Source organism: Salvelinus fontinalis, chromosome 23 (assembly GCF_029448725.1).
Source record: "Salvelinus fontinalis isolate EN_2023a chromosome 23, ASM2944872v1, whole genome shotgun sequence".
NCBI lineage: Eukaryota > Metazoa > Chordata > Actinopteri > Salmoniformes > Salmonidae > Salvelinus > Salvelinus fontinalis.
This window is the reverse complement of record NC_074687.1, coordinates 12,947,475-12,963,188: the sequence shown is the minus strand read 5'-3', so window position 1 is coordinate 12,963,188 and position 15,714 is coordinate 12,947,475. Positions and strand designations below refer to the sequence as shown.

At 44.1% G+C, this 15,714-nt stretch overlaps 1 protein-coding gene across 18 annotated transcripts in view; it reads right to left on the bottom strand.

The window, feature by feature from the left end:
- The window catches only part of LOC129820868 (peripheral plasma membrane protein CASK-like), a 237,314-nt gene that overhangs the window by 32,041 nt on the left and 189,559 nt on the right, over positions 1-15,714 (bottom strand). The gene's annotated exons all lie outside the window — the stretch shown is intronic.

The following is a 15,714-nucleotide window of genomic DNA, read 5'->3' as shown; positions in this document are numbered from 1 at the left end:
AAGGGTAGAGGTATAGGTAGGTGAGTATAGGTAGGTAGAGGTAGGTAGGTAGGTAGGTAGAGGTATTTAGGTAGGTAGGTAGGTAGGGATATGGGGGTAGGTAAGTAGGTAGGTAGGTAGGTAGGTAGGTATAGGTAGGTAGGTAGGTAGATAGAGGTAGAGGTAGGTAGGTAGGGGTAGGTATGCATGTATTGGTAGGTAGGTAGAGGTATAGGTAGGTGGGTATAGGTAGGTAGAGGTAGGTAGGTAGGTATGCATGTATAGGTAGGTATATGTAGCTATGTAGGTAGAGAGTTACGTGGTGAGGTAGGTAGTTAGGTAGGTAGGTAGGTAGGTAGGTAAAGGTAGGTAGGTAGGTAAAGGTAGGTAGGTAGGTAGGTAGGTAGGTAGGTAAAGGTAGGTAGGTAGGTAGGTAGAGGTAGGTAGGTAGGTAGGTAGAGGTAGGTAGGTAGGTAGGTAGGTAGAGGTAGGTAGGTAGGTAGGTAGGTAGAGGTAGGTAGGTAGGTAGGTAGGTAGGTGCAGTGCATTTGGAAAGTATTCCGACACTTTGACTTTCTTCACATTTTTTTAAACGTTACAGCTTTATTCTAAAATGGATTAAATCGTTTCCCCCCTCATCAATCTACACACAATACCCCATAATGACAAAGCAAAAACAAGCTTTTAGAAAATGTTGTGGAAATATCACATTTACATAAGTATTCAGACCCTTTACTCAGCACCTTTGGCAGCGATTACAGCCTCGAGTCTTCTTGGGTATGACGCGACAAGCTTGGCACACCTGTATTTGGGAAGTTTCTCCCATTCTTCTCTGCAGATCCTCTCAAGCTCTGTCAGATTGGATGGGGAGTGTCGCTGCAGAGCTATTTTCAGGTCTCTCCAGAGATGTTAGATCGGGTTAAAGTCCGGGCTCTGGCTGGCCCGCCTAAGGCTTTTCAGAGACTTGTCCTCGACACAACCCTGTCTCAGAGTTCTACGGACAATTCCTTCAACCTCATGGCTTGGTTTTTGCTCTGACATGCACTGTCAACTGTGGGACAGGTGTGTGCCTTTCCAAATCATGTCCAATCAATTGAATTTACCACAGGTGGACTCCAATCAAGTTGTAGAAACATCTCAAGGATGATGAATGGAAACAGGATGCACATGAGCTCAATTTCGAGTCTCATAGCAAAGTATCTGAATACTTATGTAAACAAGGTATTTCTGTTTTATTTTGTATAAATTTGCTAACATGTCTAAAAACCTGTTTTAATTTTGTCATTATAGGGTATTGTATGTAGATTTTTTTTAGTTAATACATTTTAGAATAAGGCTGTAAAGTAACAAAATGTGGAAAAAGTCAATGGGTCTGAATACTTTCCGAAAGCACTGTAGGTAGTTAGAGGTAGGTAGGTAAAGGAAGGTAGGTAGTTAGAGGTAGGTAGGTAGGTATAGGTAGGTAGGTATAGGTAGGTATAGGTAGGTAGATGTAGGTAGGTATAGGTAGGTAGGTAGGTAGGTAGGTAGGTAGGTAGGTAGGTAGGTAGGTAGGTAGATGTAGGTAGGTAGGTAGGTAGATGTAGGTAGGTAGATGTAGGTAGGTATAGGTAGATAGGTAGATAGGTATAGGTATAGAAAGGTACAGGTAAGTAGGTAGGTAGGTAGGTAGGTAGGTACAGGTACGTAGATTTAGGTAGGTAGGTAGGTACAGGTACGTAGATTTAGGTAGATAGTTAGGTACAGGTATGTAGATATAGGTAGGTAGGTATAGGTAGGTAGGTAGATACAGCGGCAAGAACAAGTATGTGAACCCTTTGGAATTACCTGGATTTCTGCATAAATTGCTCACCAAATTTGATCTGATCTTCATCTAAGTCACAACAATTGACAAACATAGTGTGCTTAAACTAATAAGACAAATTATTGTATTTTTCTTGTCTATATTGAATACATAATTTAAACATTCACAGTGTAGGTTGAAAAAAGTATGTGAACCCCTAGGCTAATGACTTCTCCAAAAGCTAATTAGAGTCAGTAGTCAGCTAACCTGGAGTCCAATCAATGAGATGAGATTGGAGATGTTGGTTAGAGCTGCCTTGCCCTATAAAAACACTCACAAAATTTGAGTTTGCTATTCACAAGTAGCATTGTCTGATGTGAACCAGGCCTTGAATAAAAGAGATCTCAAAAGACCTAAGATTAAGAATTGTTGACTTGCATAAAGCTGGAAAGGGTTACAAAATGTTCTCTAAAAGCCTTGATGTCCATCAGTCCACGGTAAAACAAATTGTCTGTAAATCGAGAAAGTTCAGCACTGTTACTACTATCCCAAGGAGTGGCCGTCCTGCAAAGATGACTGCAAGAGCACAGATCAGAATGCTCAATGAGGTTAAGAAGTATCCTAGCGTGTCAGCTAAAGACTAAAGACTAAATTCTCTGGAACATGCGAACATCTCTGTTGACGAGTAAACGATACATAAAACACTAAACAAGAACGGTGTTCATGGGAGTGCACCACGGAAGAAGCCACTGCTGTCCAAAAAAAAACATTGCGGCACATCTGAAGTTTGCAAAAGTGCACCTGGATGTTCCACGGCGCTACTGGCAAAATATTCTATGGACAGATGAAACTAAAGTTGTGTTGTTTGGAAGGAACACACAACACTATGTGTAGAGAAAGAAAGGCACAGCACACCAACACCAAAACCTCATCCCAACTGTAAAGTATGGTGGAGGGAGCATCATGGTTTGGGGCTGCTTTGCTGCCTCAGGGTCTGGACAATTGCTATCATTGACAGAAAAATGAATTCCCAAGTTTATCAATACATTTTGCAGGAGAATGTTAGGCTATCTGTCCGCCAATTGAAGCTCAACAGAAGTTGGGTGATGCAACAGGACAACTACCCAAAGCACAGAAGTAAATAAACAACAGAAGAAAATACACCTTCTGGTGTGGCCCAGTCAGAGTCCTGACCTCAAACCGATTGAAATGCTGTGGCATGACCTCAAGAGAGTAGTTCACACCAGACATCCCAAGAATATTGCTGACCCTAAACAGTTTTTGTAAATAGGAATGGTCCAAAATTCCTCCTGACTGTTGTGCAGGTCTGATCCACAACTACAGAAAATGTTTGGTTGAGGTTATTGCTGCCAAAGAAGGGTCAACCAAGGGGGTCACGTGATGCCGCGGAGCTGAGCAGACGTTGACAAACCGGGCTCTTCAAAGTTATTCTATTATTACTTAAATAACAAATTTGAAACAATATTCTAACATCGGCTGATAAATTGTCAAGTACTTACCTTCCCAAATAGCCATGGACCGCCGAAAGAGAGGCAAGAAGGACGACCAAAACGTCGTTGACTCCCAAGATAACGATAACGCTAGCAAGATTAGCATTAGCCCTCATAACTCAAACGACAGTTCCAGACTGTTGCTCTCGGCCTCTTGCGAGCCTGCCGACATGCTGGCTACTCTCCTCCGGGAAATTCAGGATGGTAACAAAGGTCTTTCTATGAAAATCGATAAGAGAACGGCCGAACTCCATTCTTCCATTGACGACCTGAAATCCTCCATGAATGATCTCCTTTTGAGAACGACTGAGGCAGAGTTGCGCATTAGCACAGTTGAAGACACCATCGCTCGACATGACCAGGTCTTGATACAACTGCAAAAGGACAATGCCTACCTCAAAAACAAGGTAGATCAGATGGAGAACCAGAGCAGACGTAGTAATATCCGTGTGGTGGGATTGAAAGAGGACAGCGAGGGCCGTGACCCGGTCCGTTTCTTCACTCAATGGATCCCGGATGTCCTAGGCACAATCAACTTCACCAAGCCACTGGAAATCGAACGCGCCCACAGAACATCAGCGCCGAAACCCCGGCCAGATGAGCCCCCACGGGCCGTCCTGGTCAGGTTCCTCCGTTTTCAAGACAGAGAGAAGGTACTGCAACTCGCAAGAGCCAAAGGGGACATAACCATTGATGGCAAGAGGGTCAGCCTTTTCCCGGATATGAGCGCGGATCTCGCAAGACGTCGCAAGCAGTTCAGACCTGCCGCCAAGGCACTGAAGGAGAAGAACATCATCGGCTACCTCATCCACCCTGCGCGGATGAAAGTTCAGTACAACGGTCGAAGCCATCTCTTCAACACGCCGGGAGAAGTGTACACTTTTCTCAAAGAACTGAGCAACGTCTGAGCCAGAACGGTCTCTTTGGGGGATAAGATGCAGTTTGTTTGTTTTCTCTTTTCCGGACTGAACCGCTGATATCCTCCTGGTCGCTATAATTGGTTTGTACATTTTCAACTAACCGTATCTTTCCGGGGTGAGTTCTATTACATTTACAGGAGAGTATATTTTGGTTTAGTACATATCACTGGGCGAAGCAAATAAGTGGGTTTTGGCCCACTGCTTTCCCCCTCATTTATGTTAATCTTTCGAAAAGAGACTCAAGCAGCCCTTACCGTGGGCAGTAAATATTCAGCCATAAATGTCTATTCACAACATTTGTTTTCAATTTAGAGAGCTCGCAGGTTTTAGTTTACGCCAAGGTTTAGATAGTAAGAGCAAGATGGAAAGCGAGCAGCAACGTATCTCTACAAGTGTATTCATGTTTGATTGTTGGGATTGTGGTTTTAGCCTAACAATCGGGGTGGGTGGGATTCTTTATTTTTTTCCCCTTTTTTCTATGTTTATTGTTTCCTTCCTAAAGAGACACATAGGTCACTTCTGTGTTCAAACCAATGTTGAAACATTTCCTAACTATCTACATATGATAGATTTCCATTCAGTTACATATTTGAAACCCTACTATGCTTAATCCACTAAAATATGTCACATTCAACGTAAAAGGTCTTAACAGCCCGATTAAAAGGAAGAGAGTCTATACATACCTTAAGAAATTAAAGGCTGACATCGTGTTTTTACAAGAAACACATCTTACAGCCAGTGAACACAAGAAATTGAAGAGGGAATGGGTAGGACAAGTTTTTGCGTCCTCTTTTAACTCCAAAGCAAGAGGAACTGCAATTTTGATAAGTAGACACATCCCCTTCTGCGTTAGCAACACCATCTCTGATCCCTCTGGCAGGTTTGTTTTGGTGCAGGGGCATATGTTTTCAGAGTCTTGGACCCTATTGAATATTTATGCTCCTAACTTCGATGACCATATGTTTATTCAGAATGTCTTTCTTCAGGTCGCTCAAGCACCACCAGGATGGTTACTGGTTGGAGGAGATTTAAATTTTTGTTTAGATACAGTTCTTGATAGGTCCTCTGATAAACCCTCACTTCTTACCAAAGCAAGCAAGCTCGCCATGTCATTCATGAAAGATCTCAATTTACTAGACATCTGGAGACAGTTGCACCCACAGGATAGGGACTACTCTTTTTATTCACACCCACACAAGACACACACACGCATAGATAACTTTTTACTGTCGACACAACTGTTCCATAGAGTGTTAGATGTCGAGTATCTCCCCAGATTGCTTAGTGACCATTCTCCCCATTCTCCCCTGGTACAAGCAGTATTTTCAAATAACTAGGTTAAATGCATGGGAGTTTATTTGAGTCAGTGTATTTGGGTATTTTCAAACGCATTGAAAAATTCAACTACTTGTCTTTTCAAATAAAATATATCTGAATACTTCGAACGCTCGAGTCTGGTTTGGAGCGAGCGGTCGCATTCGCACTTCGCTCCGCAGGTAGTATAACTTTTCATTACATTTCATTATAGTACAACGGTTTGATTTGTCTAATCTTAGCAATTTCTTCTTAGCTAGCTACATAGCCGTCTTTGTATCAAAGATAATTGCGTAATTATCGTATTTCGTCGTCCTAACGTAGCCCACACTGCTATCTGCCCAGCAGCTAGCCAGCTAGCAAACGTCCACCGTCTACCGAATAGTAGTATAACTTTTCATTACATTTCATTACATTTCATTATAGTACAACGGTTTGATTTGTCTAATCTTAGCAATGTCTTCTTAGCTAGCTACATAGCCGTCTTTGTATCAAAGATAATTGCGTAATTATCGTATTTCGTCGTCCTAACGTAGTCTACACTGCTATCTGCCCAGCAGCTAGCCAGCTAGCCAGCTAGCAAACGTCCACCGTCTACCGAATAGCAGCACTGTAGAAACTATTACACTCAACGGAACGACTTGATTAGTGTAGTGTTAGCTAGCTACATAGTTGTCTTTGCTGTCTTCGTATCCAAGATAATTGGGTAGTTCAGAGTGTGTAGTTTTAGAGTGATTATCTTAATTTACCGAGGTTAGCTAGCCAGCTATTTGTCGTCCTTAACGTAGGAAACACTGCTAGCTAGCCAACAGCTAGCCAACGTCTACCGAATAGAACTTCCGCACTCAACAACCCGGTCGCATTCCGCTTCGCTCCACAGGTAGTATCACATTTTCATTTAATTTCATTACAGTACAACGGTTTGATTTGTTTGATCGTAGCTAGCTACATAGCTAGCTACATAGCTAGCTACATAGCTAGCTACATAGCCGTCTTTGTATCAAAGATAATTGTGTAGTCTAGAGCGATTTTCTAGGTTAGCTAGCCAGCTATTGTCGTTCTTTTAACGCAACGTAACGTAATCAACACTGCTAGCTAGCCAGCTAGCCACCGAATAGCAGCACTGTAGCAGCACTGTAGAAACTATTACACTCAACGGAACGACTTGATTAGTGTAGTGTCAACAACGCAGCCACTGCCAGCTAGCCTACAAAGTCAACAACGCAGCCACGGCCAGCTAGCCTACTTCAGCAGTACTGTATCATTTTAATCATTTTAGTCAATAAGATTCTTGCTACGTAAGCTTAACTTTCTGAACATTCGAGATGTGTAGTCCACTTGTCATTCCAATCTCCTTTGCATTAGCGTAGCCTCTTCTGTAGCCTGTCAACTATGTGTCTGTCTATCCCTGTTCTCTCCTCTCTGCACAGACCATACAAACGCTTCACACCGCGTGGCCGCGGCCAGCCTAATCTGGTGGTCCCAGCGCGCACGACCCACGTGGAGTTCCAGGTCTCCGGTAGCCTCTGGAACTGCCGATCTGCGGCCAACAAGGCAGAGTTCATCTCAGCCTATGCCTCCCTCCAGTCCCTCGACTTCTTGGCACTGACGGAAACATGGATCACCACAGATAACACTGCTACTCCTACTGCTCTCTCTTCGTCCGCCCACGTGTTCTCGCACACCCCGAGAGCAGCTGGTCAGCGGGGTGGTGGCACCGGGATCCTCATCTCTCCCAAGTGGTCATTCTTTCTTTCTCCCCTTACCCATCTGTCTATCGCCTCCTTTGAATTCCATGCTGTCACAGTTACCAGCCCTTTCAAGCTAAACATCCTTATCATTTATCGCCCTCCAGGTTCCCTCGGAGAGTTCATCAATGAGCTTGATGCCTTGATAAGCTCCTTTCCTGAGGACGGCTCACCTCTCACAGTTCTGGGCGACTTTAACCTCCCCACGTCTACCTTTGACTCATTCCTCTCTGCCTCCTTCTTTCCACTCCTCTCCTCTTTTGACCTCACCCTCTCACCTTCCCCCCCTACTCACAAGGCAGGCAATACGCTTGACCTCATCTTTACTAGATGCTGTTCTTCCGCTAACCACATTGCAACTCCCCTCCAAGTCTCCGACCACTACCTTGTATCCTTTTCCCTCTCGCTCTCATCCAACACTTCCCACACTGCCCCTACTCGGATGGTATCGCGCCGTCCCAACCTTCGCTCTCTCTCCCCCGCTACTCTCTCCTCTTCCATCCTATCATCTCTCCCCTCTGCTCAAACCTTCTCCAACCTATCTCCTGATTCTGCCTCCTCAACCCTCCTCTCCTCCCTTTCTGCATCCTTTGACTCTCTATGTCCCCTATCCTCCAGGCCGGCTCGGTCCTCCCCTCCCGCTCCGTGGCTCGACGACTCATTGCGAGCTCACAGAACAGGGCTCCGGGCAGCCGAGCGGAAATGGAGGAAAACTCGCCTCCCTGCGGACCTGGCATCCTTTCACTCCCTCCTCTCTACATTTTCCTCTTCTGTCTCTGCTGCTAAAGCCACTTTCTACCACTCTAAATTCCAAGCATCTGCCTCTAACCCTAGGAAGCTCTTTGCCACCTTCTCCTCCCTCCTGAATCCACCTCCCCCTCCCCCCCCCTCCTCCCTCTCTGCAGATGACTTTGTCAACCATTTTGAAAAGAAGGTCGACGACATCCGATCCTCGTTTGCTAAGTCAAACGACACCGCTGGTTCTGCTCACACTGCCCTACCCTGTGCTCTGACCTCTTTCTCCCCTCTCTCTCCAGATGAAATCTCGCGTCGTGTGACGGCCGGCCGCCCAACAACCTGCCCGCTTGACCCTATCCCCTCCTCTCTTCTCCAGACCATTTCCGGAGACCTTCTCCCTTACCTCACCTCGCTCATCAACTCATCCCTGACCGCTGGCTACGTCCCTTCCGTCTTCAAGAGAGCGAGAGTTGCACCCCTTCTGAAAAAACCTACACTCGATCGCTCCGATGTCAACAACTACAGACCAGTGTCCCTTCTTTCTTTTCTCTCCAAAACTCTTGAACGTGCCGTCCTTGGCCAGCTCTCCTGCTATCTCTCTCAGAATGACCTTCTTGATCCAAATCAGTCAGGTTTCAAGACTAGTCATTCAACTGAGACTGCTCTTCTCTGTATCACGGAGGCGCTCCGCACTGCTAAAGCTAACTCTCTCTCCTTTGCTCTCATCCTTTTAGACCTATCGGCTGCCTTCGACACTGTGAACCATCAGATCCTCCTCTCCACCCTCTCCGAGTTGGGCATCTCCGGCGCGGCCCACGCTTGGATTGCGTCCTACCTGACAGGTCGCTCCTACCAGGTGGCGTGGCGAGAATCTGTCTCCTCACCACGTGCTCTCACCACTGGTGTCCCCCAGGGCTCTGTTCTAGGCCCTCTCCTATTCTCGCTATACACCAAGTCACTTGGCTCTGTCATAACCTCACATGGTCTCTCCTATCATTGCTATGCAGACGACACACAATTAATCTTCTCCTTTCCCCCTTCTGATGACCAGGTGGCGAATCGCATCTCTGCATGTCTGGCAGACATATCAGTGTGGATGACGGATCACCACCTCAAGCTGAACCTCGGCAAGACGGAGCTGCTCTTCCTCCCGGGGAAGAACTGCCCATTCCATGATCTCGCCATCACGGTTGACAACTCCATTGTGTCCTCCTCCCAGAGCGCTAAGAACCTTGGCGTGATCCTGGACAACACCCTGTCGTTCTCAACTAACATCAAGGCGGTGGCCCGTTCCTGTAGGTTCATGCTCTACAACATCCGCAGAGTACGACCCTGCCTCACACAGGAAGCGGCGCAGGTCCTAATCCAGGCACTTGTCATCTCCCGTCTGGATTACTGCAACTCGCTGTTGGCTGGGCTCCCTGCCTGTGCCATTAAACCCCTACAACTCATCCAGAACGCCGCAGCCCGTCTGGTGTTCAACCTTCCCAAGTTCTCCCACGTCACCCCACTCCTCCGCTCTCTCCACTGGCTTCCAGTTGAAGCTCGCATCCGCTACAAGACCATGGTGCTTGCCTACGGAGCTTCGAGGGGAACGGCACCTCAGTACCTCCAGGCTCTGATCAGGCCCTACACCCAAACAAGGGCACTGCGTTCATCCACCTCTGGCCTGCTCGCCTCCCTACCACTGAGGAAGTACAGTTCCCGCTCAGCCCAGTCAAAACTGTTCGCTGCTCTGGCCCCCCAATGGTGGAACAAACTCCCTCACGACGCCAGGACAGCGGAGTCAATCACCACCTTCCGGAGACACCTGAAACCCCACCTCTTTAAGGAATACCCCCCCCCCCCCCCTTAAAAGATTTAGATGCACTGTTGTAAAGTGGCTGTTCCACTGGATGTCATAAGGTGAATGCACCAATTTGTAAGTCGCTCTGGATAAGAGCGTCTGCTAAATGACTTAAATGTAAATGTAAATGTATTATCAATCTCCATTCCTACCAAGGTAAATGAAGCATATAGATGGAGACTAAATTCTACACTCCTAAAGCAACCTGAATTTTGTGCATTCATCAAAGAGCAGATCAATATTTTCACTTTGACAAACAAACCCTCTGCTCCTGACAGTTTCATTCTTTGGGACACATTGAAGGCCTATCTGAGGGGACAGATCATTTCCTATACTAAAGGGCTGAAGAGAAAACACTGCGGAAATGAGTGCCCTTGAATCTGAAATCTCAGAGCTAGAGAAAACCTACCAAAGAGGCCCAACTAAAGATCTATACAGGCTTTTGGTAAATAAAAAACTGAAATATAATATTCTGAACACATATCAAGCTGAGAGGGCCATCACTAAATCAAAACAGCGTTATTACGAGCTTGGAGAGAAAGCACACAAAGTATTGGCATGGCAACTGAAAGCAGAGGAAAGTAAGAGGACAATTAATGCTATAGAAACTCTCACTAATGAGATATCTTTCGACCCTACTGAAATTAATAATACTTTTAAGAAATACTATGAAGACTTCTACACTTCCCAATCAAGCGATGATCTATCAGAGATCGACTCCTTTCTCTCCTCTCTCAACCTCCCATGCCTGTCAGGGGAAGACAGCGAGCGCCTGAGTGAACACTTCTCAGTTCCTGAACTGTTGGAGGCCATTAAATCCTTACCTTCTAATAAATCTCCTGGGGAGGATGGCTTCCCTCCAGAGTTCTATAAAGAATTTAGGGAGCTGTTGGTCCCCTACCTTATGGAGGTACTTAAAAAAGCCAGGGAAGACAACTGCTTCCCAGAGTCTTTCTGTCAAGCAGTGATTACTGTAATCCACAAGAAAGGGAAAAATCCACTGAAGTGTGCCTCAAATAGACCAATCTCTCTCCTTAACACAGATTGTAAACTGGTCACCAGGATGCTATCTAAGAGATTGGAGTTATGTCTTCCCCTGTTGGTCAACCCAGACCAGACTGGCTTCATAATTAATAGATTGTCCTCCAACAATCTCAGAAGGTTCTTTGATATAATTCACCTTGCTAACAAAAACAAAATACCTAGTGTCACAGTCTCCCTCGACGCTGAAAAGGCCTTTGATAGGGTTGAATGGCCTTACCTCTTTCGCGTCTTGGAAAAGTTTGGTTTAGGTACCAGGTTTGTAAATTTGATAAAATCACTCTACAAATCTCCTAAAGCTAGGATTGCTACCAACGGGATTACTTCCTCCTCTTTCCCTCTCTATAGGGGGAACAGACAAGGTTGCCCAATTAGCCCCCACCTCTTTGCCCTCGCCATCGAACCGTTGGCTGAGGCTATTAGAACGTGCCCTGACATACATGGCTTTGAGGTGGGCCCCCATACCCATAAATTATCACTCTTTGCGGACGACCTTATCTTATTTCTAACAAACCCAGAACACTCCCTCTCTCACTTGCAGATCCTACTACAGTGTTATAGTTCTTTCTCTGGATATAAGGTCAATTTAGATAAAAGCGAAATCTTACCGTTGTCTGTCTTTAAACACCATACCATCAAGCACAAGTTTCCTTTTAGATGGTCGCCTATGGGCTTCACATATTTGGGCATAATGGTGGATGGTAACCTGAACAACCTCTATGAACTCAATCTGGCCAATTTGTTGCAAAAGGTGGAGGGTGACCTTTGTAAATGGATGGACTTACCTCTCACTCTACTGGGTAGAATCAATGTAATTAAAATGAATGTCCTGCCCAGATTTCTATATATGTTTCAATCTCTCCCTATCCCTGTTCCCGCAGCATTCTTTTCCTCTCTCGACAAGATGACCAGACGGTTTATCTGGCACGGCAAAACCCCTAGGGTTGGCCTGGATAAACTGACCCTTGATTACAGTCAAGGGGGCTTAAACCTCCCCAACTTTAGAATGTACTACTGGGCAGCACAGTCTAGGTTTCTGGCTCAGAGGTTTGACAAGGGTCCCTCTCCCTCATGGTTGAACATTGAAAAGCTTGAGGTAAATGATGACACTGGGGCAGAATTGTTTTACAAATGGGACAGAAAATCTATAAAAACCATCACAGACAACCCTTTAATCATACATTCTGTCCTGGCATGGGGCAAACTACATGAGCTGTTCGGACGAGGGGGATTCCTTTCCCCTAAAACCCCTTTATGGAACAATAGATTGATTCCTATGTTTTTCCAGAATAGTAACTTTAGACCATGGTCTGATAGGGGGATCACACTTCTGGAGCATTGTTACGAGGAGGGAGTTCTTATGTCTTTTGATCAGCTGAAACAGAAATACCACTTGCCTAATAGGGACTTCTTTAGCTACCTACAACTACGAAACTTAATTAGGGTGTCTCTCAAGGGACAATGGAACCTACCTAAGATGTCACCTATTGAACAACTCTGCCACGCAGACCAACCACTGTTCAAGACCATTTCCCGTGTTTACGATGCTCTTATGTCAGGACTAACACTGCCTGGGCTAGATAAACCCCGACTTAGATGGGAAAAAGATCTGGGTATTGATCTCGATGAGGGTCTATGGAGTGACCTATGCAGGTGTAGCGTGGTTCGTTCTGCGTTGTGTAATTCTTAATGAAGACGCTGCCACAACTGATGGTCTGCTCGTTGAAATCTTTTTATTTGCCCTGCACACGAAGAGACAACACACACGTTACCCTTGGTGCAGTCACAGCTCTCCGGCACCTTGCTAGCCGAGGGTCAGGCAAAAGAGAACGATAAAGTGGTATTGGGATACAGATAACCCGCGATGGGCCAAACCAAAATATACAAAACTTTTACAATCACTTGTATGTACAATATTGGTATGAAAAAGTGTTTGTACACCAAATAAAAACATTAGCTATGCAGCTGTAATTAAATAAAAAAATACACTGAATTATTATTATTATTATCAGATTATTAACATCCCCTCTTGACCTGGCCTATTTGAATTGGTCCTTGTGTGCAATTTGGTGCGTAATCTAGGGGAACAACATCACACTGCTACACAGGGATGGTGTTACATCCACATTGAACTCCAGATACAGACTGATTCAGTTTAATTTCCTCCATCAGCTCTATATCACCCCATCTAGACTGCACAAGTTCAACCCTGATATCTCCTCCCTATGTTTTAGATGTGGCTCAGATGAAGGAACATTCCTCCATTCCACTTGGCAGGGTTCAAAACTACACAGTTTCTGTCAGGGGGTATGCGATACCATATCCTCAATTCATGGGGTTGCATTCCCTCTAGACCCGGAGGTCTGTCTACTGGGCAACTTTACTAACACCAATCTTTGGCAAAGCCATACTATAAAGCTAACAGAAATATTGTTAGAGATTGCCAAGAAATGTATCGCCTTGAAATGGAAATTGGATTCCCCCCTGCCAGTTGCAATGTGGCTATCAGAAGTTAATAGTTGTATCCCACTGGAGAAAATTACTTACCGCTTGAGGAATAAGTTAAATACATTTTACAGAATTTGGCAACCTTTTATTGACTATATGGAGAATCTCCCCCCACATCACATTGAATGAACCTCTAGATTATCCTTATATAATGTTTCACACGTAACGTATAATATGTAGCCTACGGCAGGTGACCTTATGATCCAATGTCTCATTATTATTTTTATTTCTTATTGTATGTCTGTATATATAATTATAATTTGTTTTATTTTTTCTTTCTTTGTTACGCTCATCTGTTATTGTCACTTTGTCCTATTGTTGTCTAATATCTTGTCATGTTTGTCTTGAATGTTGTTAATTGGAAAATGCAAAAATAAAATACTTAAAAAAAAAAAAAGAAGGGTCAACCAGTTATCCAAGGGTTCACATACTTTTTCCACCCTGCACTGTGAATGTTTACACGATGTGTTCAATAAAGACATGAAAATGTATAATTGTTTGTGTGTTATTAGTTTAAGCAGACTGTGTTTATATATTATTTTGACCTAGATGAAGTTCAGATACATTTTTACGACCAACTTATGCAGAAATCCAGGTTTTCCAAAGGGTTCACATACTTTTTCTTGCCACTGTAGGTATAGGTAGGTACAGGTAAGTGGAGGTACAGTGACGTGCGAAAGTATTTTTTTGTTTGTTTTTAAAATAAGTAATTTTTTTCATTTCACTTCACCAATTTTCACTATTTTGTGTATGTCCATTACATGAAATCCAAATAAAAATCAATTTAAATGTCAGGTTGTAATGCAACAATATAGGAAAAACGCCAAGGCGGGTGAAAACTTTTGCAAGGCACTGTATGTGGGTAGGTAGAGGTAGGTAGGTAGGAAGGTAGAGGTAGGTTGGTAGGTAGAGGTAGGTAGGTAGGAAGGTAGAGGTAGGTTGGTAGGTAGAGGTACGTAGATATAGGTAGGTACGTAAAGGTATCCTTGTTGTCTGGATCCTTAGTGAATGTAGTGGATAATATTGGAGGTAGTTGAATAGGGACAGAGTTGAATAGGAACAGAGTTGAATAGGAACAGAGTTGAATAGGAACAGAGTTTTATAGGAACAGAGTTGAATAGGAACAGAGTTGAATAGGAACAGAGTTAAATAGGAACAGAGTTGTATAGGAACAGGGTTGAATAGGAACAGAGTTGAATAGGAACAGAGTTGAATAGGAACAGAGTTGAATAGGAACAGAGTTTTATAGGAACAGAGTTGAATAGGAACAGAGTTGAATAGGAACAGAGTTGTATAGGAACAGAGTTGTATAGGAACAGAGTTGTATAGGAACAGGGTTGAATAGGAACAGAGTTGTATAGGAACAGAGTTGAATAGGAACAGAGTTGAATAGGAACAGAGATGTATAGGAACAGAGTTGAATAGGAACAGAGTTGAATAGGAACAGAGTTTTATAGGAACAGAGTTGAATAGGAACAGAGATGTATAGGAACAGAGTTGAATAGGAACAGAGTTGAATAGGAACAGAGATGTATAGGAACAGAGATCTATAGGAACAGAGTTGAATAGGAACAGAGTTGAATAGGAACAGAGATGTATAGGAACAGAGATGTATAGGAACAGAGTTGTATAGGAACAGAGTTGTATAGGAACAGAGATGTATAGGAACAGAGTTGAATAGGAACAGAGTTGAATAGGAACAGAGTCGAATAGGAACAGAGATGTATAGGAACAGAGTTGAATAGGAACAGAGATGTATAGGAACAGAGTCGAATAGGAACAGAGATGTATAGGAACAGAGATGTATAGGAACAGAGTTGTATAGGAACAGAGTTGTATAGGAACAGAGTTGTATAGGAACAGAGATGTATAGGAACAGAGATGTATAGGAACAGAGATGTATAGGAACAGAGTTTTATAGGAACTGAGCTGCATAGGGCCAGAGCTTTGTGTGTGACTGTGTGAGGATTCCCAGTTATTTTGTGTACTGAAGGTGTCAGCAGAAAGGCACAGCATTTGTACAACACATGGCAGCACAAGGGAGCGTTTTACAGCACACCAATTTGTAAACGGAGATATCGGAAATTTGGCTAGAGGTTAAAGGTTGAAGGCTGGTCTGAACAGCTAGCCATGATGGTGAGGAGTGACATTATCTGTACCAGTATCATAATTGAATGTGATATACAACTGAAAAAGGAAACAAAAATACATGTTGGAGAGGGAGTTTCATCAAACTGGAAAAATATATTATGATAACAAACAACAACTGAGTCAAAGGTCTGTGTTGGTCGACTTAGGGGAGAAGGGGGCCGTTTTGGTGTTTGGT